The following is a 25,415-nucleotide window of genomic DNA, read 5'->3' as shown; positions in this document are numbered from 1 at the left end:
ATTTAAAATATATTTATTTCAATTTAATTGTTTGTCAGTTTTAATTTTTTTCTTCTTCTTCATTACATGCTATTGTAACATAAATTTATTCACTGGAGATGATATTTTTTCCAGAAAATAGTTTAACTTTGTTTTAGTAAACACCAGGTGTTGACCAGGATCTTAACCTTGATTCAAAATTTAGTAACAGCCATGTCAAAAAGTTCTTTTTTTATTTATTTTTATTGTGGGTCTTATAAGAGTGAGATCAAGGCTGCATTAAATACCTGACTCTAGACTTGTAAATAATTTTAGTGAAGTAAACAGCTTTTATTCTTGGAGTAAAATGATTGGGTCTTATCAAGGACATACAGGGACTATGTGATTTTTTTTTATATGTAAACATCACCATGTGACCCTTATCCAGTACATAAAATTCAATTTTTAAACCATCGTATTATAGAAGTAAACACAGTTGGACTTTTTTTCTTTACACTGGAAGGTGTTGTGTCATTTGGAGTTATTTCAAATTACTTGGATTCACAAGGATTAATTCTTTTTTCCTGGAAAATACATGTGCTTATATGAGATTCTTGAACAAAGACAGCTCTTATAAAGATTTATTCAGATTTCCAAAACTGGAGTGATATTTCTTGTGTCTACAAGGAACTGTAGACTTCAACACTACAGGTTATCGTATATGATATTGTCTTCCATCTTGGATTCTTCGTTGGGACTCGAACTTGAAATCATTAGAACATTTTAATATTAGGACTTCTAAAATTTTATTCATGGACTATTCTTGGATTATTTTTGTATTTGATTCTCAAAGCCAAAAGTTCATATTTTTTCATTTTTACAGAATTTTTCCAGGGAAATAGATTATTATATTTTTCAGAGCTTGTTGTTTTCACTCTTTCTTGTGTTGCTGTTTATTCGAGCCTAAACACATAACATAAGAGCATAAACTACAGTGTAAAATGGGAGGGGCAGGTTCTACTTGGGCTCTTCTTTAATTTGAGCTAACATTACAAAATAATTACTCTTTATTTTGATCCAGTTGGCTGGTTGTCCTTGGGTATCACTGTTGTGGAGATTGATAAGTAAACTTAGACACCTGATTGATTACTGGTGAATATTAATTTACTGTAGAAGGAGACTAATTAACTATAGCTCCTTGCATCATGAGATTAATTAATTGATGTTTTCCAACAGTCTTTAATGTGCAAGTGGTTCGCTAAGTTCTGCCAAATTAACTAAACACAGCTGATGTGTAATATGTACTACCTTCCAGTTCAAGTTCAGTTAGCACTGTTACAAAGTTGCAATTTAAGCTGCAAGGTTAGATAAGACTCATTGACCTATTTAAAAGGATTAAAATTTTAATTTCCTTCACATATTATGCACAGCCATTTTTGACAACTTACACTAAAGGACTGTTGACAGTTTTGTTGTTGGTGTTAGGTGTCACTCTTTGGGAGCTTAGTGTAGAGAAACCATAAGACCCAGAGGGAGTAGACCATTGACATTGAGTGGGCAACCATTACCCCCTCTATATACCATAAGTGGAGATCAAGCATGCCACCATGTAATGTGAAGTGGAACTGTTACCAATAACCTGTTATCAAGGACCCTGTAAATAAAACAAAAAAACAAATATAGTATTGTCCCTTCAGGGTAAGGTGCAGGATGCCTGTCAGGGCATGATAACACAGAGAAGTCCCCAGTGAGGACTACAAGAGAGGTCATTTATATCCATTCCAATTTTGCTTTTAAGATGATCTGTGCACTGCTAGTAAAAAAAATATAGAGTTAACCATGCCACGGTGATGAATGAGACCCACATGTAAAATATTATCACCTGTCTGCAGATTTTAAACAAGGCAGTCCACAAAAGAGGGCAGGGCACAACCTAGGGAGGGCAGGGTGTGTAGGGCATCACCTAGGGAGGGCAAAGTGTTATGCCTTTCTAGAACAGGATAGTGATTATAATGAAATACAGTAGAACCTGTCTTGAAAGACCACATTTTTTGCCAAAAGAAGTATGGTCTCTCAAGACAGGTGGTCTGTCATAACAGGTCACAATACTACATAATCTATAAATATGTGCAATGAGAAGGTGGTCTCTCAAAACAGGTTGTCTCACAGCAGTGGTCTTTCAAGACAAGTTCTACTGTATTCACTATGCTTCCCTGCCATCAACATCCAATATTTACCATTATGACCTGTTTTCATGACCTACTATAATTGTGTGGGGTGGGTGGGAAGAATGGTGTTACTATTGTCCATATTTACACGTCAGACCATCCCTATAAATTATATTCAGTGTTTGGGTCAGTTTGTAGGCACTGTGATGGTCCCTTTTATCATGTTCCATGAAAACAAGTTTAGCTTGGAATGTAGTTTGAAGTTGATAAATTGCTTTTCTCACACATCATTCAAATTAGGGAAATCGTCTTGCAGTCGGCGAAGCTTTTTTGCATGTGGAGAAGGTAGTTGATTGAGTACACTAATAATAATGTTATGACTCATGATTGACCTGAGGCATAGCGGTTTTGAGATGTCCTAAGGGAATAGATAGACAGATGAACATGTAGGCAGATTAACAGGAAGGCAGATTTTATGAGAACAATTTGTCTGGTGATTAGTTATCACAAAGAGGTATTTAGACAGACACACAGATAGTCAGTTAATATAGTTAGTTACATTTCAGCAATTTTTCCTGAAAGACTTCTTTTTTTCTGTTTTCAGAAAGACAATTCTTTATGAAATTCATTAAAGAATTGTTTATCGATATGTTGAGATATAAATTTCTCTGATTTTGTTTTACTAATCTGGCTTTAAGGTCGAGTAAGTTTACAGTGTGGCTCTGCATAAAGCATGTGTCATCCATTGTCGGTCACCTGGCATATATTGACTGTCAAAATTGCTACAAACCCGTTTTTACTTCTCTGAAGTGCTGTACCTAGGATCCTTTGGGCAATGGACACTGTGTCCCCCGTCCCAAAACTCAGGCTGGAACGCTTATTATAAAATGGAGAAATAATTAATTTCATTGATGGACTATTTAGGACTTTCCCAGAATGACTGAGGCATTTTTGATCAAACTTGTTAGGAACATTTCTTTGGATATAAACAGAGACATACCAGAAGTAGGTCAATGTGAATTATATATCGGAGTTAATTGATATTGATTACATTTTGCATACAGATCAAAATCTCGGGTATTATTAGATACAGAGAGATGCAATTTTTGTGTGTCTGCATCCTGGTAAGTACCATAAAACACCCTGCAACAATTCACTGAGATTGGTATTTATAAATGTCAGGATCTGGGGTATTATTGACCGCAGAATCATTCCAAATTTTGTCAGTGTATATTGGTCAATGCAGGGGGGGATGGTGTTGTACAAAAAGGGGAATGTTATATGGACATAGTATCGTACAAGGGGGATAGCAGAGCAATCATGTTTTATGGACATAGCGTTATACAAAAAATGGGGATGGCAGGGCAATTGTGATATATGGACATGCTGTTGTATATAAAGGGGGGTGGCAGAGCAATCGGGAAATGGACCTATTTCTGGTTCATATTGTTTGAGCTCCAGGCCCAGAAACATTAATTTGTCTCTTGTAACACAAGTGTTACCTTTCAGTTGAATGGATGGATGTACATAATTATAATTATTGTTACAGGTAATACTTCATTCATTAAAGTGAGTACTTTTTTTACTTAGAACTTGACATTTCATTTCTTATGATAGACTTCCTTTTTCTTGTATCTTTCAGGGTTTGTGGACTGTAACAAAGATGTAGTACCATATTCAGTATAGTATTGTATTGGCCAAAAAATAATATTTGGGTACATTTCATGAGGTTAAGTTCATCATAATGGCACACCAATGATAGTGTTGTGCAAGGTCTTCACCAGGTCTGCATAGAATTCAGTTAAAAACAACTATCCAAATGGCAGAATTGGTTGTTGCAAATGTTCATGCCTTTTAGGTAGCTAACTTGTATTGAACGATATCTGCTAAATAATAAATATTCTAATATGAATTTGACCCAAAAGAAGCAGGGTTAGGTTTATTTATACAGAAGGGATAGATGTGATATTCACTATCGTACCTATGGTTTTAGCATACTGTGACTGAGGCTTATACTATACCTCAGTTTTCAACCCTTGACTGCATATCTCTGGTTGTAGTGAATCCTTTACTGAGGCTTATAATGTACCTCAGTTTTCAACCCATGACTGCATATCTCTGGTTGTAGTGAATCCTTTACTGAGGCTTATAATGTACCTCAGTTTTCAACCCATGACTGCATATCTCTGGTTGTAGTGAATCCTTTACTGAGGCTTATACTATACCTCAGTTTTCAACCCATGACTGCATATCTGTGGTTGTAGTGAATCCTTTACTGAGGCTTATACTATACCTCAGTTTTCAACCCATGACTGCGTATCTCTGGTTGTAGTGAATCCTTTACTGAGGCTTATACTATACCTCAGTTTTCAACCCATGACTGCATATCTCTGGTTGTAGTGAATCCTTTACTGAGGCTTATACTATACCTCAGTTTTCAACCTTGACTGCATATCTCTAGTTGTAGTGAATCCTTTACTCAGGCTTATACTATACCTCAGTTTTCAACCCATGACTGCATATCTCTGGTTGTAGTGAATCCTTTACTCAGGCTTATACTATACCTCAGTTTTCAACCCTTGACTGCATATCAAGTGAATCCTTTACTGAGGCTTATACTATACCTCAGTTTTCAACCCTTGACTGCATATCTCTGGTTGTAGTGAATCCTTTACTGAGGCTTATAATGTACCTCAGTTTTCAACCCTTGACTGCATATCTCTGGTTGTAGTGAATCCATTACTGAGGCTTATACTATACCTCAGTTTTCAACCCATGACTGCATATCTCTGGTTGTAGTGAATCCTTTACTGAGGCTTATACTATACCTCAGTTTTCAACCCATGACTGCATATCTCTGGTTGTAGTGAATCCTTTACTGAGGCTTATACTATACCTCAGTTTTCAACCCATGACTGCATATCTCTGGTTGTAGTGAATCCTTTACTGAGGCTTATACTATACCTCAGTTTTCAACACTTGACTGCATATCTCTAGTTGTAGTGAATCCATTACTGAGGCTTATACTATACCTCAGTTTTCAACCCATGACTGCATATCTCTGGTTGTAGTGAATCCTTTACTCAGGCTTATACTATACCTCAGTTTTCAACCCTTGACTGCATATCTCTGGTTGTAGTGAATCCTTTACTGAGGCTTATACTATACCTCAGTTTTCAACCCATGACTGCATATCTCTGGTTGTAGTGAATCCTTTACTCAGGCTTATACTATACCTCAGTTTTCAACCCTTGACTGCATATCTCTGGTTGTAGTGAATCCTTTACTGAGGCTTATACTATACCTCAGTTTTCAACCCTTGATGACATATCTGGTTATAGTGAATCCATTACTGAGGCTTACATCTCTGTTTTCTGGTGAATCCTTGACTGAGGTTTATATAGTATCTCAAGTTTTAGTGAATCCTTAACTGAGGTTTGTATCATATCCCAGGTTCTAGTGAATCCTTGATTGAGGTTTATATCTCAGGTTCTAGTGCATCCTCGACTGATGTTTATATCATATTCCAGGTTCAAGTGAATCCTTAACTGAGGCTTATATCATATCTCAGGTTCTAGTTCATCCTTGACTGATATTTATATCATATACCACGTTTTATTAAATCCTCAACTGAGGCTTATATCATATCTTGGGTTCTAGTGCATCCTGAACTGATGTTTATTTCATATTCCAGGTTTGAGTGAATCCTCAACTGAGGTTTATATCATATCCCAGGTTCTAGTGAATCCTTGACTGAGGTTTATATAGTATCTCAACTTTTAGTCAATCCTTAACTGAGGTTTATATCATATCCCAGGTTCTAGTGAATCCTTGATTGAGGTTTATATCATATCTCAAGTTTTAGTCAATCCTTGACTGAGATTCATATTATATCCCAAGTTCTATTGAATCATTAACTAAGGCTTGTGCCATATCTCAGGTTATAGTGAATCATTGACTAAGGTTTGTGCCATATCTCAGGTTCTAGTAAATCCTTGACTGAGGTTTATATCATATCTGAGGTTCTAGTGAATCCTGGACTGAGGTTTATAGCATATCTGAGGTTCTATTGAATCCTTGACTGAGGTTTATAGCATATCTTAGGTTTTAGTGAATCATTGACTGAGGTTTATGTGAGATCTCAGGTACTAGTGAATCCTTGACTAAGGCTTGTGCCATATCTCAGGTTATAGTAATTAATTGACTGAGGTTTATATCATATCTGAGGTTCTAGTGAATCCTGGACTGAGGTTTATAGCATATATGAGGTTATAGTGAATCCTTGACTGAGGTTTAAAGTGTATCTGAGGTTCTAGTGAATCCTTGACTGAGGTTTATATCAGATCTTAGGTACTAGTGAATCCTTGACTAAGGCTTGTGCCATATCTCAGGTTCTAGTGAATCCTTGACTGAGGTTTATATCATATCTGAGGTTCTAATGAAATCTTTGACTTAGACTTACATCATATCTTAATTTCTAGTGAATGTTTTGAGGATTATGATGCACGCCAGGTTCTTGTGAACCCTTCAGACTTGTATGATACCTTGTGATCTAGTGAACTCCATGACTGAGGCATGCACTGTACCTGAATTTCTGGTGAACCTTTGAGGCCATCTTCATTAGCCAAGGTTCCAATAACCCTATCTACACCTTGGCAGATCGATCAGCTATATTGGTACTTAGTCCAAGCGACGTCTATTGGATTTCTTGTGTTGTCTCCATTAGTATGTTATGCCAACTAACCAATAGCTTTGTACAATATACATCAGCTGAAAACAGTGGTGGCAATGGACCTAAAATGGATACTTTGTAAGTTTAACATCGAAAGTATGGCTGTGTATCCAAGGTTACAGATTTATTTGAGTGAAAGGTATTTGTACAAACATGGAATTTTTTTTATTTTTTGTCCATTTAAGTTGTGTGCTCCCCTTGATTCAGTCACATAGGATTTCAACAGCATAATTTTGATTGGATGCGGTAAACTGCCACTGCATCCAGGGAAAGTCACAGACCCAAAGTGCAGAAATGTCTGTTCGATATGCCATGGTGTAGATAGGTTATCGGAACCTTGGCTAGCCAAGATTCTTTGAGGCATGTACTGTACCTCAGGTTCTTGTGAACCTTTGACTGAGGCTTATACTGTACCTCAGACTCGAGGTCTATTTAAGGACATGATTGCTGATATCTGCAAAATTCACACCAAAAAAAGTCAATCAAATGCTTTGAAATCATGCATCATATTTTGCCTTGATAGCCTCGTTAAATTATTCTGCCTTTCTTTAAAAAATTGTCCCCTTTTTTAAATGGAGGATGAATTTTCCTCCCTGAATTTTTCATTTCTAGAACAAAGTGAGTGTTGCCATAAAGCCATTACATCTTTAAGAAAATGGACATATGATAATAACATACTTGAAATACCATTTTTAGGGAATTGTATTGCCCTGTTGCCTTAGAAAAAGGCTTGGTCGTTTTCATATACCTCTGATATTTTTTGGGGTGAATATGGTATCAGCTTATATAAATGAAGAGCCCGTGACTTTTAGGGGGTTATACACATGCTATAGAAATCGTAACCTCAAAGGCTTAGTAGCACAAAAAATTACTACTTCCTTCTTCTACAAAACAAAAATGAATTAGCTAATTCGGTTTTATGCTTCCTGATTTGACCGACTTTTCATGACGCATTTATTAGTCATGTCATGCAATAAAAATAGTCATAATTATCTGCACTTGTCATATGTGACATACAATGACTATCTAATATAACCAGGTGAGTATTACTCTATGCACCCACTGCTTGCAGTCAGAGCAGATGGATTTGGTGCTGCCCATTCATCTATCCTTTTATCCTGAGAAGCTCGTTAGACTGATTGCCTACAAATGTTCATGCCATTACACCAAGTTTTATTTTTTCCCATTGTTGAACTTTTTAGATTTTTTTTTCTTACAATGAGCTTGTTAGTGCAATTATGGAATAAATCACATAAAGTAAACAATGAGTTTAAGACCAGTATCTTTCAAGATTCAGGATTATTCGGATGATTTGGCATATATCATTTTTTGCATGTAACGGTGGCATTGGGGTTTTAAAGTAGACGAATAGGTTCCGGTAGTTATATTTCTATTTATATATAGATTTTCTGTATAGATTTTCAGACCAATGCAGCAATTTGTAAACTTTCTGAACTTATCAGCCTTTGGTCCTTTTTAATGGAAATCTCATTAGCGTGATTAAGCACATGCCACAGCAGGCAGGTAAATGCAATTTTGATATTTATGTTTGCATGCATGCGTACATTACCTAGCTGATTTTCATGTCTTTATAGAAGTTTTTCACATTATTCATTAACTTTTGAAACATTATTGGACTTTGACATTTGGTCTGCAGTGTTTTTAAACACATCTTGTTTGTTTAAACGCAGCAGTATCTTGCTCAATGCCATTGAGTAGCTTTTACTTTTTCATGTAATCTCATCCATTCAATGTGAATACATCCTCCTACAGAGTGGGGAATTCTCAATAAGACATGGTTCACTCACGCACATCACATGGCCATGCACGGTGTTACATGTTTAGGCTATTTTAAACAGTAACAAAAGAAAGTGAAGGCAACAAGCTTTGTAAAATTTGACAAATAATGTATTTTCCTTGAAAAACAAGTTAAAATGAGAAAAAGAACTTATGGTTTTAAGAATCAAATCCAAAAATAATCCAAGAATTAAAAATTAGAAGCCCTAGTAATAAAACATTCTAATGAATCTAAGTTCGAGTCCAATGAAATCTAAAATGGAAGGCAATGACGTATGCTGTAGTCAGTGTAACACTGGTGTGTTTACAGTTCTTTGTTGAACCACGGAAAAAATTTTTCTTCCAGTTTTTCATTCTGAATAAAAATTCAAGAAATGTCTTTGTCCAAGAATTCTGTGTAAGTATTTATTTACATATTCCCATGGAAAAGAATTAATCTCTTAGAATCCAAATAATCAGAAGAAGAATTAAAATTTAACTTAAAGTGGTCACAACAAAATTAACACCATGACATCTAAGTGTTTAAAAGCCTGACTGACTAAATTCTTGAAAGGAAGAGGTTATACACAAATTTAAGATGCAAAACAGATTCCTGTATGAAGTTCACATGATCACTTTCCTTAACAACATAGAAGCTATTTACATGTCTTAAATCACATACTCCCAGTACAGCCTCAATTTCACTAATAAATCCCACACTAAGAATGGAAGATAAAATTTTTTTTCAAATTCCAGTTAATAAAATTATATTACAATAGCATGTAATGGAATAAAAAAAAAAACCTAACAAATAAACAATTAAATTAAATCTAAATTAAATCGAATATACATAACAACAGAACATACATCTTTTTAATGGATGTGTAATTCATAATGTGACCAGAGTAAAATTGCTTATTATAAGTTAAAACCACATTTTTGTTCTCCCTATAACAGTGTTTCTTCTAATGTTACATTCATCTGTCTCCTTTTCTGTTTTTATGTCAGTAACCCCTGCTCTTTTTCAGTAATTAGTTCTAGAGAGGTCCTCTTGGGTTGCCATTTTGTATCCCACCCTTTAGGGGTTAATTTAAACCCCTCTTATTTTCAAAATAATCATTTCACAGGTAAATTGTATGTTACCCATTTTGTCCTGGTGCAAAATTGTCTATAAAAAAAAAGACTTCTGCACATGGCCATGTGAGGTGCATGAGTGGTTCATATCTTTTTGACAGTTCTCCACTCTGAGGGAAAGTGCATGTGTTTACATCTAATAGAGATTTTTTTACATGAAAAAAGTAAAAGCTATGCAATAGCAGCAGGTAAGTATTGCCTAATTGAAATTAATTTTCCCTCTCCCAAAAAGTACATATCTGTGCCATAACAGAGTTTCATATATGGTTTCCTAGAATTCTATATGATCCAGGTCTGAGAAAATCTTCGACTGCGATAATGAATCATTCATACATGATGATGTTTTGACTTGTTTTGTGTTTGCATTTTGCAATGTTAACTCTGCTGAAAATAGGAGATTTAGATGCTGGTGTTTGTTTTACTTATGCTGACTCTGGGGAAGTATCATCTCAGTTGGAAACAAGTGAATGACAATATATACACAGCACTGATATTTTGGTTGAAATTGGATGAAAAGTGCAGTTTCATTTGATGGGCAGAAATTTGTGACAAATAAGGTAGAATGCAATTCAGGGTCACAATGTCAAGTCATTTGTGTTTAAAAGCTTGCCCTGAACAGAGGATATTTAAGATTTTAGTGACCTAGTATAGGAAGAGTCGTATTTTGGTAGTTATTCATAATTACTCATCAGGATTACAGATAAAGTAAGAATAATGGTCATACATGATTTACAGTGTGCAAATGTTGTCAGAACACTCAAGAATTACTTTAAGCACTTGGGTTCAAAGTGTTCAGCAGACGTTTGCACATACCAAACCATGTATGGTACAATGAGCCAGATCTCAGTATTTATGTTAATTGTTCTGGCAATTCTGAAATAGTACAAGTCCAAGGGAGCATTTGTTTTATACCTGTGTCATATCAACCACAGTTCCACACTAGTTCCAGGAAATTTGATTAGACATTTATACTGTAATGTCCAAGACAAGAATATCAAGGATTTATTAATTATTTGAAGATATGGGGCAAATAAACAAAACATGTATGTATGTATATATGTATGTATGTATGTATGTATGTGTGTGTGTCTGTTTGTATGTGTGTGTGTATGTATGTATGTATGTATGTATATATGTATTTAAAGTCTATTTTTACATGGTCAAATATGAAAAACTACTTTCCTAAATTAAAAATAATACCTACAGGTCATGGCAACATAAGATCTGTTATTTTGAGCAGGTAAATGAATGTTTGTTTCAGTTAGAATTATAATTTATGACAATCAATGGCTAACATAAACATTCCTGTACATAGCCATTTTTGCAATGTGGGTAATATTATGCAAGGCACTGGATATAGCTGGTACTTAGTTCATCCCCAGTATCAATTCAAGTTTTTGCAAATGATAATCTTATACCAGTCATATCCATAATACCTTGCAAAACTTAACCAACAAAGGCTTGTAAAGACTGGGTCAGTTTGTACTGGAATTTCCATTGCATATGTGCCACCATCTGCTAAAAGTTGTACCTGAAATTGACATTCATAGAGAAGCTTATTTGTACTCGTATATGGATGACCTCATTTGAATTTTAGGTCAATAGAACAATGATTAAAAAATTTAATACTTTTTACGATTTTTTGGCTTCCACTTTTTTCACAAATAAGCAAAAGATGCTTAGGAACACTGAGGAAATTTAGAAGGTACATTTTGTATTCATATGTTCATGACCTGAATAAATTTCCTGGCCATTTTTTAATAGATTTTCAGTTAATTTTTCAGTTGTGTACACATTTTGTTACAACTTTGTAAACTTTGACCTCTTGGGACAAAACCATTTTAGCTTGAATAAGCAAAATAAAACACTTGAGGTAGACAAATGAAATTAAATATACTTGTTTGTGTTGCATTTTAGGATTTATGGCAGTTATTTTAGCAATAGAGAGTCTCATATAGCAATTTATTTTGCAGTAGTCTGCTACGGTAATTTATTTAGCAATAGAGTCTTGTATAGCAATTTATTTAGCGATGGAGATTCTTGTATAGCAATTTATTTTGCAGTAGTCTCCTATGGTAATTTATTTAGCAATAGAGTCTTGTATAGCAATTTATTTAGCGATGGAGATTCTTGTATAGCAATTTATTTTGCATTAGACTTTCGTATAGTAATTTATTCAGCAATAGAGTCTTGTATAGCAATTTATTTAGCAATAGAGTATCATATAGCAATTTATTTAGCAATAGAGAGTCTCATATAGCAATTTATTTTGCAGTAGTCTCCTATAATAATTTATTCAGCAATAGAGTCTTGTATAGCAATTTATTTAGCGATGGAGATTCTTGTAATACAAGAATTTCCATTGCTAAATAAATTGCTATACGAGACTCTATTGCTGAATAAATTACTATACGAAAGTCTAATGCAAAATAAATTGCTATACAGTATAGCAATTTATTAGTATACGAAAGTCTAATGCAAAATAAATTGCTATACAGTATAGCAATTTATTTTGCATTAGACTTTCGTATAGTAATTTATTCAGCAATAGAGTCTATTATACAGTGTTTCCCTTTACGCACATTTGTGCGTCAGGGACGCACGCTGGAGAAAACTGACGCACACATTTTGTTGCCGTGCGTTTTTCTGACGCAAAGGATTTTCATAATGTGATCAGGATTTATTTAATACCCACTACATTGGACGATGGATGGCATTGTATTTTCTTCTAGCGTAGGCATTGACTGGTTCCTTGCTTTGTTCGCTCCTTGCCTTGCGCTCCTCTATTCGTATACCAGAGTGCAACGCAGGGAACATTCGAAACAATGAACCAGACTAGCATAGGCAATGTTATGACGGAGTAGCTTCCCCTAATCTCGCGAGCTCTCACACGATTTTTAGTAAGCTCAGCAAGCCGTCATCTAGATGTTTAATCTCATTGATTGATGCACTAGAAAGTGATCGTCAGATTAAAACACCATGCACTAAAAATAATTAGCGAATAAAGTGAAAGAAGCAGAACACAAAAGAGTAACTGTGGATCTAACTTTAATGAAAAATGGAGAAAATAATGCCTTTGACTGGAATACGGTATTCATACATTAGGATTACCGGTGTGACTTATGAACGCGTGATTGCAAAGACTGCAAAAGTGAATAATCCTTTCTTGACAGTGTTTTAGAATTTTTAAAAATCTGCCCTCATTCGCCACAAGATATCTGGAGAACACATTATAACCCAAGACATTCTTTCACATTAAAAAATCAGTAAACTTGCATAGAAAAACGCGTTATTTGGATTACAAAGTCAGCGGGTCATTGCAGATTTTGTTGGTTTTTAACTTTGCTGCAATAAAAGACAGATCTTAAAGTTCAAGTGTAACTTATTCGAAAGAAGATTGTCATTATCCTCCTTGATATTTGGATAAATATGTTCTAGGACGAAGTACAATGAAACCGATGATAATACACATTTTATGAAAGGCAGTAATTTGACTGCCATTTTGTTAAAAAGATTTATTTGGCTTTTTGTATTGGCATGTTTGTACTGTGTTGGGCTATACTATTGCTTCATATTGATTATAAGGAGACTGTTAAAAGAACGACTTTAAAAGAAAAATGAACTAATAAAATTATTGTTTGAATGGACAGCGCATTTGTTTGTTAATTGTGCATGTTGATTTATTTGTATGTTTAGAGAGAGAGAATGTTGTGCAAGTTGCAATATCCTATTTGAAGCTGAAAAAGTACGAGTCATATGAAAATTTGTCAGTACATTTTTGACCCCCACATTTTTTATTTGACCCCCAGTTCTGACACCAAGAGGTTTTTTTAACCTTCAATTTTACACCCCTGGGGGATACACAGCTTGTATAGCAATTCAATAGAGTATCGTATAGCAATTTATTTAGCGATAGAGATTCTTGTATAGTAATTTATTCAACAATAGAGTCTTGTATAGCAATTTATTTAGCAATAGAGCAACTCCGTTACAGTATTCATGCATCCTCCCATTTGTATCCTCTTTCCAAATTTGAAAAGAAAAGGCATCAAGAATATAAAAAATTCACAAAGCTTCTTGTAATTTCTTTAATTAATTTACTCTTTCTAACCTGATTGTCCCTAGGGAATCCCAAACCCTGTTACATGATGGCATTTGGAATCAAAGGAGAGTTTCTTTAGTATTGGTAACATAATCACCAGTATATTGAAGTCAGATAGCCTAGTGGGTTCCTGTATGGAATTATAAATAGTTATATATTTTTTTTCTTAAGATGCCTACAAAAATACCTTACAAATGATTCAAATTGATAGTGACAGTTAAGAAGGTAAAATAATTTTGAAGCTGAGTCTCATATTCATGTTACTTCTTTGGACTACTGAATATAAGGTACATGTACCGGGTAGGTTTTTTTTCTTCTAACAGCCTTTCCCAAACTGTTAGCTAAATTGGGCTGTCAATTTTTCATTCTGTGCATCCTTTATTGTATGTGGCAGAATTTCTTGTAGAGGTATTCCATAGGGTCTTGGTATTTGGTTATATCTGTAATTGGTTACATCTTATCATTTTTTTTTTTTAATTTTAAAAAATTTAATTAGGGTTGTCATTTTTGTCTGTCTTTCATGTTCATGCATCCATAATTGTTATTATTATTGCAAAAGGAGATTTTTTTTACTATGAAATAACGCATTTTAGGATTCTGGGCCCAATTTCACCAGAATTTCTGGAAGAAGACTGGGCTTGAGGCATTTGATTGATCAAACATACAGCTATTTTGTGTCCAATCATATTGCTGGAATTCAAACATAAGTTTATGTTCAGACTTAATTTCTCTCTTGGTAAAATGGAGATGAAACCTTATTTCAGTTTCCCTTGATGTATGCTTTCTTGATGTTCCCCTTGGCTTGTTATAAAATTGGAACGCATAAAGTCTGGAAGTTTCTTTGCTCCTTATAAAATGAGAGTCAACCCAGACACATCAAGAAAACAGGCTTGATCCGAAGATTTGATAGTTAGTTAACAGATCTTGAGAAAAGTATCAGTTGTTACATTTCCTTCTGTTGTTTGCAGTAATAGATGTAGTGGGAGTTAAAAATTAACATGACATATGGGATATATATCACAGACATGGTAGATGTATATCTTTGAATGACGGACATCCTTTGTCATGCTTACGGCAATCCCTAGTCAGCAAATGATTAGCATTATTCGTTATGGTACATACGTTAATAAAGTAAGACAAAGGAGTGTTCACGTTAACACAAGACCTCAGGTTAGGGTGCGGGCCAAACCGGGCATGACTTCATGATGAATGGAGTGTAGGAGGGGAAGAGAGGAATTGTAGGTGTTGTAATGACTTTATTCATTACACTACCACTTTGAGACAGTGACATTAACCAACTTTATGATTTTTATGTTAAACCAAAAAAAAATGCAAAAATGGGGACAAGAGAGATGGAAAAGAAAGTAGGTAAGAGTTTTATCATATATTTTGCTTTTTTGTCATACAATGCACTGTGTATATTTTTTCATTGATATATAATGTAGATAGTTGTGATTCATCATTGCTCGAGTGACTAAATCATTAATTAATCTCGTGGCAGATCTACAATTGGGGTTACAGAAAGTTATTAGTCAAATTGTAGGATATGTGGAGGGAAAATTGTTTTCACTTGAATTATGTTTAACAGAGTTGTTTTTCAATTTAATTATGTTGAACAAAGTTGTAAATTTTTACTTGTTGGAAGTATAACATACAAGATGACATTTAATTACCTTTTCAAATGTTTGGTATGCTAATATTTCATAATGAAGATTTTACTAAAACAATTCAGATTATTTTCATTCCAAAGTGAGTCATTGTCAATGAATTTATATTCCAGTTTGCAAGTCTACATTTTGAGGTTGTCTCTAACATTAATATAACATTATCACTGGAATTATTCCAACCGTAGATTTACATTTTTGGGTTTGTCTATAATTTGATATTACATTATTGCTGGAATTCGTCCATTCATAAATTTACATTGAGGTACTGTCTATAATTTGATATTACATAATTGCTGGAATTCGTCCATTCATAAATTTACATTGAGGTACTGTCTATAATTTGATATTACATAATTGCTGGAATTCATCTAATTGTAAGCTTCAGCTTGTGTTAGCCTGTTCATTTAAAAAGCTTATAAATAATTAATTTATCCTTTTAGGTCCATAATTTGACCAAATTAAAATTCTGTGTTTATCCCTTTAGGTCCTAAATTTGATATAATTAAAATTCTGTGTTTATCCCTTTAGGTCCTTAATTTGACATAATTAATATTCTGTGTTTATCTCGTTAGGTCCTTAATTTGACATAATTAAAATTAAGTGTTTATCCCTTTAGGTCCTTAATTTGACCTCATTATTATTCTGTGTTTATCTCTTTAGGCCCTTAATTTGACTTCATTGATATTCTTTGTTTATCTTCTCATGCCCATAATTTGACCTGTTTGATATTTTGTGTTTATCCCTTTACATTCTTAATTTGACCTAATTAATATTCTGTGTTTATCCCCTTAGACCCTTGATTTCACAGAATTGTTATTCTGTGTTTATCCCCTTAGACCCTTGATTTCACAGAATTGTTATTCTGTGTTTGTCCCATTAGGTCCTTAATTTTGACCTAAATAATATTCTATGTTTATTCCATTAGGTTGATAATTTGACCTAATTAATGTTGATTCCATTAGGTTGATAATTTGACCTAATTAATGTTGATTCCATTTGGTCGATAATTTGACCTAATTAATATTCTATGTTTATTCCATTTGGTCAGTAATTTGACCTAATTAATATTCTGTGTTTATCCCATTAGGTCTTTAATTTTGACATCATTAATATTCTGTGTTATCCCTTTACCTCATGCAAGCGCCTTTTGACGCCTCTACTTCATTCACATGGAAGCGCCTTTTGACATCTGCTGTAAACATCAGCCATTTTAAGTAGGTTTTCGTAGCGCTACCTTCGGGGAAAGCCCCCTATTAGATACTACATTCATTTCTGCGAATGACAGTTACGTCAGATCACGTGGTCACTGCTTATGCTCTGGTTGAAATCTGCTATTTAAAGTAACTGGGTCATAATCTCCACTCTCCAAAATGGAGGTCGGTGATTTCATTCAGTACGTACAAAGTTCTCATGATTAGAATCACAACTATGAAAAATTCAATAACTTAGGTAAAGGCTCTGATATTGATGTAGGCAGCAATTAGTTTTTTATAAATTATCAAATTCAGATGACTTAGTGATGTAGACTTGGACAAAACACTTGTAAATTTCGAATATGAGAAATGGTAGCTACGGTTGGTCTCGCGGCTTCACTGACTTGACGGTGTACGAGTTTTCTCAAGATTTTAAAGCACATAAAAATTTCTTCCGTAAAAAATAATTGTACAGCTATAACAATCGGACTTAACTCTTAAATTTTTTCACACATAATACATGTGTACCAAAAATGTAAAATGGTTAAAATTGCTGTTAAACGTAACATACACTACATTGCTTAACATTTAACAGGCAGGCCTATGCGTATGGAGTCGAATAGGTAACAGGTGTTCTATTTATGGCGCACTGCACTGGGTAACTTAGCTCTATGAGGTAATGGGTTATTCCATTAGGTCGATAATTTGACCTAATTAATATTCTGTGTTTATTCCATTAGGTCTTTAATTTTGACGTCATTAATATTCTGTGTTTATTCCATTAGGTCTTTAATTTGACCTGATTTATATTTTTGTGTTTGTCCTTTTAGATCCTGAATTTGACCTAATTAATGCTCTGTACTTATCCCTTTAGGCCCTTAATTTAACCAAATTGATATTCTGTGTTTATTCAGTTAGATCCTTATTTGACCTAATGAATATTCTGTATTTATCCCTTTAGGTCCTTAATTTGACCTAATCAATATTCTGTGTTTATAGTGAGCATTGCTGTCATTTCAACTGCCTCATCTATTTCTGTGAGACAACAATATGTTTCAGACACATGCTAGCACAGAAATTTATGGACAAATTATAATACTTTGTTTAGAGCAATATTTGAGAAATCAAGAAGCCATAATCTGTTTGGACCAACTTGGTGATTTTGGCTGTTGGATTGAATGTCTGATGCATCCAAAAAGTTACGGTTATTATGATGAGCTCTAATTTTCCCTGAGTGGCCGAGTGGTCTAAAGCGCTCTCCGTTACGGATCACTGTCATCTCACCTCTGTCTGCTTGGGTTCGAGTCTCGGATTTGGCCAATGTGGGTATGTGAGAAAGCTTGCCAGTAGCTTCTCGAGGGTCGATGGTTCTTTCCGGGGATTTCCTGGGTTCTTTCTCCACCATTAATACTGGACGCCATGTATAGCCTATCGTGTGTTGAAAAATGGCGTTAAACCCTACAACAACAACAACAACAACAAAAATCTCCCCAAAATGTCCCCATGATGATAACGTTTTAATTGCACTGTGTGGGTATTGCAAATAGATTTCCATAGAAATGATCATACAAGTTTACCAGGGGAAATGGAAAAATCCCTTAATAGCTAAGTGGGTCCAAGTCACATGAATCCATTGAAGTAATTGTAAGTTTTGTTGTTTTGCCAGAGACTTTCATGAGACTTGATGCACACTGATTCCAATGATATTAAATGACTTGAAGGTACCAGAAGACCATGGGGGTGAGGGTAAGAGGGCTGAATAAAGTTCAGTGTCATAAAGTGATTGTTTAATGGTTTTGCAGATTTTTTGACGTTGCTGCTGCTGTGGTTTAATGCCATTTTTCAGCACATGATAATACATGGTGGCCAGTATGTCTGGCAGAGGAAGGCTTGGAGAGAAAATGAAGAGAAGAACCACTGACCTATAGAAGGCTACTGTCAAGTTGCTCACATACCCACATTGGCCTAGTCCAAGACCAACCCACGTGGGAGATGAGATGTCATTAATCTGTAAAGGCGAGTGCATTAGACCCAGGGCCCAATTTCTATCATATTACTAATTGCATACAAACTCGCTTGGTAAATGGCATGAAAGTACCAGATTATCCCTTTATGGTTGGGTTTGTTAAGCTAATAGGGTTCAAGCTGACAGAGAGTGACCTTTGATATATACAGGGGAGACAACTAATTAGCAGATTTTATCATCATAAGCAACTCATTAAGGTACTGTATATACTCGTTTTGTTCAGTTGCAAACAACAAAGACCCTGTTCTGCCATTGCAGGGTATGTGTTATTTACTGATTACTCCTAACAAACTGCATAGACCCAGATCTACTGGTACATTATATAGTGGCAGATCAGGGTCTGTCCATTTTTTAGTTGACTTTTAAAGTGAGTATATCTAGTAGCAGACCAGGAAATGGACTATTATTTTTATTCAAGTCTACAAATTGTTTAAATTGATGAAACCCCCAAAGATTGCAATAAATTACCAGATTTAGATATAAAACACATGCACAACTTGACCGTTCCGGTGGACTAGTGGTTAGAGTGTCTGCCTCGGATGCTGGCAGTCATGGGTTCGAACCCTGACTGAGCATACCAAGGACTTTAAGAAATGGTACTAACAGCTGTCTCGCTTGCCACTCGGCATTAAGAGGTTTGTGTTAGGACTGGTTGGCCTGGTGTCAGGATAATGTGACTGGGTGGGACATCATGCTATATGTCTGTGGCATGATGCCTAAGTGATAGACATCACTATAAACTCTTACACTGCAGACATCTTAGTGACTGAAACATTGTTAAAGCTATGTTAAAAATCCAAATCACACACACAGACAGACACACACACACACACACATGCACAACTTAAACAACTTTGGCTGAGATGTTCTGGGATGCAATTGATATAATGTCAGATCTGTGTTTACACCATTCAGTTTATTGTGGTTTGATGTGAAGAGAATGTTTAAAAATGGTAGATCTGCATCTGTGGTCTTCACAATTGATAAATACTGTAGTTTTGTTTCGTGTCTGATGTTTCATGTCTGGTGTTTCATATCTGGTGTTTCATTGTCAAGACATTTTAGCATCAGCATTGGTTAGGTTTGTTACAGACAAAGTATTTGCTGGGATTTATTGAAGCAGTTTCCAGCAGAGTTCAGTTTTTAGCATGGTTTAAGCTGACTCAAACATAGTTCAAGCAGGCCCTAGCATAGCTTCTGCAGTTTCTAACATAGTTCTGTTTCTAGCATAGTTCAAGCAGGTTCTAACAGTTCAGTTTCTAGCATAGTTCAAGCGGGTTCTAGCATAATTCAAGTATTTTTTGGCATAGTTCAGTCAGTTTCTAACATAGTTCATTTTTAGCATAGTTTAAGCAGTTTCTAGGATGGTTCAAGCAGGTTCTTGCATAATTCAAGCAGTTTCATGCATTGTTCAAGCAGTTTCTAGCATATGACAGAAATAGAAATTCAGAGCTGATATCAAGATAAAATGTCTACATTCTTTTAACTTTTCTTTCCGATATTTTTACTCCATTAGACTACCTTCTTCTCCTCCACTGAAAGCTGTTTTCATTTGATACCAGACTGCGCTTTTTGAGGAAAGTTTCCAAGTGAAGAATGTATCAATAGATTTTGTACATGACATACGACATCATATAACATCAACCTAGACTAAATCACTGTTGTTACTAGTCTAAACTGAAGCCTTTATACATGCTGACATCTGACTTGATTGACTGGCTGGTGCACACACACACACACACATGATACAGTAAATATCATATTCAAAGGTAACTATCAAATGTTTTTAAAACATGTAGGTGGAGGGGACATGGAGTGAAATTGGTTGTGTTCCAGATTTAATACTTGGCTGTGCAACCATCATGTTCCTCCTTACTAAAATCTGACCTCAAAGAAATGTTTCTGTTTATTACAAGCTTGCTAATAATCTTTGTTAATGACGGCTGAAACATCCTCATTTGAGGCAGTGATGTGTAATAACTTTTGTTAAAGATGGCTGAAACATCCTCATTTGAGGCAGTGATGTGTAATAACTTTTGTTTAAAGATGGCTGAAACTTCCTCATTTGAGGCAGTAATGTGTAATAACTTTTGTTTAAAGATGGCTGAAACATCCTCATTTGAGGCAGTGATCTGTAATAACTTTTGTTAAAGATGGCTGAAACATCCTTATTTGAGGCAGTGATGTGTAATAACTTTTGTTAAAGATGGCTGAAATGTCCTCATTTGAGGCAGTGAGCTGTAACAACTTTTGTTAAAGATGGCTGAAACATCCTCATTTGAGGCAGTGATGTGTAATAACTTTTGTTCTTCAACATGCCTTTCTGTGACTGTATTAAGCTCTAATAAATTAGGTTGGTCCACTTTGTGTACCTTACCAATGCAAACGAAGCTAATGGGTTCTGCCATAGCAGTGTTCACAGGGCTTGACAGTTGTTATTCTAGCTGTTCTAAGCCTGTTAAGTAATCTGTGAAATGATGGTTGTTCATCTCTGACTGCCTTACCTTTTTATTGACACTCCACCATAATCAGCTGTATAAATTGCCCTGAGGGTAGTTTTACATTGGCTCCAAGCAGGACTGTTTTACTGTTTTAGGGGGGCTTGGGAGTCAAAAATCATGTTTCTTGTGACATGCTTTGTTGTGGCAGGTATGAGAGAGAGTATTTTTAACCTGATTCTGATCATTTATTATTATGTAGGCTTTTGTTGTCAAGGATGAATACAGTCATAAACAGGATCCATGCATATTAATGAGGTGTTACATATGATTGATTGAACTGTATTTCTGATGAGGTTTTGATCAACAGTTTTATATCATCAAGATGTTTGGTGAATATGATCATTTATAAGATCTACACATATTGGTGAGGCACACTTGAATCTGATTGGCTGAGCCTGATGATGTGATTTGCATTGGATTGGCTGAACTTGATAAGCACATGATGTGATTTGCATTGGATTGGCTGAACTTGATAAGCACATGATGTGATTTGCATTGGATTGGCTGAACTTGATAAGCACGTGTGATTGGCATTGGATTGGCTGAACTTGATAAGCACATGATGTGATTGGCATTGGATTGGCTCAGTGGAGACTGAATCTTTTTATTTAATGAGTTCATATGCATCATGTTCTTAGACATGGTCTATAATGAACAAGATCTGCACATATTGAATTGCACTGGATTAGTCAAAGTTATTACCTCTCAGAGTGATTGAATTTTCAGCCAGTTTTAATATTGCTTGGTATCGAGGTTTATATCATCAAGAACTTCGATAAACTCAGCTATGAGCAAGGTATTTCTACAATAATTATGCCTTTATCTTTCAGAAACAATATGATACTAAAGTAAAATAGGTAAGGCAGAAATTATATAATTGTCTGGAGATCAGTGATGGTGTAACTGCCCAAGCAACCCTTGCAACTTCAGGAGGCCCGGGCCCACTGGGGACCAAAATTCCCCCATCGGTCACTTTTTTAATGGGGGGTGGGCTATAATTAAGTTCTGCAAGGGGACCAAGAATATTTTACCATGCTACTGGAAGAGTTAAGATTGACTACAGGAAACTATATATTGTTGGAGTGAGTGAACTCTTCTCACCCCTGCCCAGTGAATCTGCTACAAAGTATAGTTCAGTACCTATTGCAGCTATTTACAATCCTCTTTGGAAAATTAGGTTGCTTCTTTTCTTTTTCGGAGTTTCTGTTTTTATTTTTATTAATTAAATAAGAGACAAAGTTATGATTTGAACATGAAAGATGGTTTAAATGAAGAAAGTGGAGCACGGCAAACACAGCATGTTAGTTTCTTGAACACTGAATGCGCAACCATTCAGTAAGTATCAAGTATAGCAAACTGAGTGGGAAATATAGACTATGCCAAATGGCAAAACAGGAAGATGTAATTCAAACATTTAAATTTATTTACAGTTGATCGAAATCATACATACATACATACATACATACACACACACACACACACACACACACACACAACATTGATACAAAAAGACACTTATTAATAAAAGATAACTGCATTTGAGTCCAAAGTAGAATTGTTACTAATTACCCCACTACCCTCTTATGAGTTCTTTACTTCCTAATCCTCCAGCCCTCACCCACTGAAATGGTCACCCTTTTTCTTGCAAATATATTGTCTAATCATTGGGGAACAATTGTTCGGTCTTGCTTGCCATTCCTTAATATTAGTGTACGACAGAAAGTCTGTGTGTATTTCGTATACCCCCAGGGTATAATAAATGTGCTTTCAGGAGTTTTATTTGACATGATCACCTTAGAGTTACTAGTCTAATTAGGAAGTCAGATGGAAGTCACTTATTTATGGCCTCATAAAAGCCACATGCTAAGCATACCTGCACACTAATGCAGTGCTATCATATGGAGTATGTTGCTGTAATTATTACACAAGAAAACTGGTATTTTAATTTTAAAAAATCTGGCTTTGAACTTTTGATTAGAAAGTTTTGAATTTCATTGGTCACCTAAAGTAAAGACATCATGTAGGTAATTCACTGTTCAAAAGTGATTAGCATAATTAATGTCATGTCAAATTCTATTTTTAATGGGCTTGAGAAATTTCTTTCAATTGAATATTTGCTAAATTAAGAATCTGCATACATCCACATTTTCAAAATATTTGTTCAAGAACCAATTTTTGACCAATTTCTGTTGACTAAAATCTGTCTAATCCAGGATATTTTTGTAAAACACACAAATGTCAGTGCAAGAGAATCATATTTAATCTCTTTTTAAGCCCTGTCCATTTTACTTGCCCCTTATAAACTGGAAAAATGATTTATTGTATATGAAAAGGAGGGAGGGGAGATTTTGTAGAGCTGGAAAAAAAGAATGAATTTAGGCAGTATCAAGGATTTTGTCGAAGTAATTTTTTGAATAACGATAAATTTATTATGCTTCAGCAACCAAAGAGCTTCCCTGAATAATGAAGTTCTACAGAATCCACCAAGTTCAAGAAAAAGTCTACCACCAGTAATCTCCAATTTGACATTGATCAGTTAATATCATTGTATTGATATATATTTTTTAAAATTAATATTCATTGATTTCAATTACAAAATGCTTTAGATTTAAAAATATTACTGTATAGACAGATACTATACCAGTGCATGGTTGTCTTGAAAGATGAACAGCACCAGTGCATGGTTGTCTTGAAGGACAAACTGTACCAGTGCATGGTTGTCATGTTGGACAAACTGTACCAATGCATGGTTGTCGTGTTGGACAAACAGTACCAATGCATGGTTGTCTTGTTGGACGAACTGTACCAATACATGGTTGTCTTGTTGGACGAATTGTACCAATACATGGTTGTCTTGTTGGACGAATTCTACCAATGCATGGTTGTCGTGTTGGACGAACTGTACCAATACATGGTTGTCTTGTTGGACGAACTGTACCAATGCATGGTTGTCTTGTTGGACGAATTGTACCAATGCATGGTTGTCGTGTTGGACGAACAGTACCAATGCATGGTTGTCTTGTTGGATGAACTGTACCAATGCATGGTTGTCTTGTTGGACGAACTGTACCGGTGCATGGTTGTCTTGAAGGACAAACTGTACTAATGCATGGTTGTCTTGAAGGACAAACTGTACCCATGCAGTGTCATATAAAATCTGTATGATTAACTTGAAGGATAAACTGTACCAATGCCAAGTCATTAAAAATCTGTATGGTTGTATTGAAGGACAAACTGTACCAAGGCCCAGTCATTAAAATAATATTTGGTTGTCTTGAAGGACAAACTGTACCAGTGCCAAGTCATTACAAATCTGCATGGTTGTCTTGAAAGACAAACTCTGCCAATGCAATGTTGTTAATAATCTGCATGGTTATTTTGAAGGACAAACTGTACCAGTGCCAAATCATTAAAAATCTGCATGGTTGTCTTGAAGGACAAACTGTACCATGCAGTGTCATTGAAACTCTGCATGGTTGTCTTGAAGGACAAACTGTACCAGTGCCAAGTCATTAAAAATCTGCATGGTTGTCTTGAAGGACAAACTGCACCAGTGCCAAGTGATGAAAATCTGCATGGTTGTCTTGAAGTACAAACTCTGCCAATGCAGTGTCATTTATAATCTGCATGATATCTTGAAGGACAAACTGGACCAATGCCAAATCATTAAAAATCTGCATGGTTGTATTGAAGGACAAACTGTACCCATGCAATCTCATTAAAAATTGCTTGGTTGTATTGAAAGACAAACTGTACTAGTGCCAAGTCATAAAACAATCTGCATGGTTGTATTGAAGAATAAACTGTACTGATGCATTTTTATTAAGAATCTGCATGGCTGACTTGAAAGACAAACTCAGCTATTGCCAAGTCATGAAACATCTACATGGTTGTATTGAAGTAGGACAAACTGTGCCCATACAATATTTATTAAATATCTTCATGGATGTCTTGAAGGACAAACTGGACCAATGCCAAATCATTAAAAATCTGCATGGTTGTATTGAAGGACAAACTGTACCAGTGCCAAGACATTAAAAATCTGCATGGTTGTATTTAAGGACAAACTCTGCCAATGCAAATGTCGTTGATAATCTGCATGGTTGTCTTGAAGGACAAACTGTACCAATGCCATATCATTAAAAATATGCATAGTTG

At 35.1% G+C, this 25,415-nt stretch overlaps 1 protein-coding gene across 3 annotated transcripts in view; it reads left to right on the top strand.

The window, feature by feature from the left end:
* LOC149790460 (uncharacterized) overlaps positions 1–25,415 on the top strand; it is a 170,764-nt gene that overhangs the window by 109,953 nt on the left and 35,396 nt on the right. Inside the window, exon 1 of one of the 3 annotated variants that reach the window (XM_089972521.1) lies at positions 15,013–15,238. The exons of the other annotated variants lie outside the window; for them this stretch is intronic. The gene's annotated coding sequence lies outside the window, so the exon portion shown is untranslated. Of the gene's footprint in view, positions 1–15,012; positions 15,239–25,415 lie in introns of those variants that run through there. 3 annotated transcript variants of the gene reach the window in all.

Source organism: Sinohyriopsis cumingii, chromosome 10 (assembly GCF_028554795.1).
Source record: "Sinohyriopsis cumingii isolate HCF-2022 chromosome 10, ASM2855479v2, whole genome shotgun sequence".
Lineage (NCBI taxonomy): Eukaryota > Metazoa > Mollusca > Bivalvia > Unionida > Unionidae > Sinohyriopsis > Sinohyriopsis cumingii.
The sequence above is the reverse complement of the archived record's forward strand: the minus strand, read 5'-3'. Positions and strand labels throughout refer to the sequence as shown.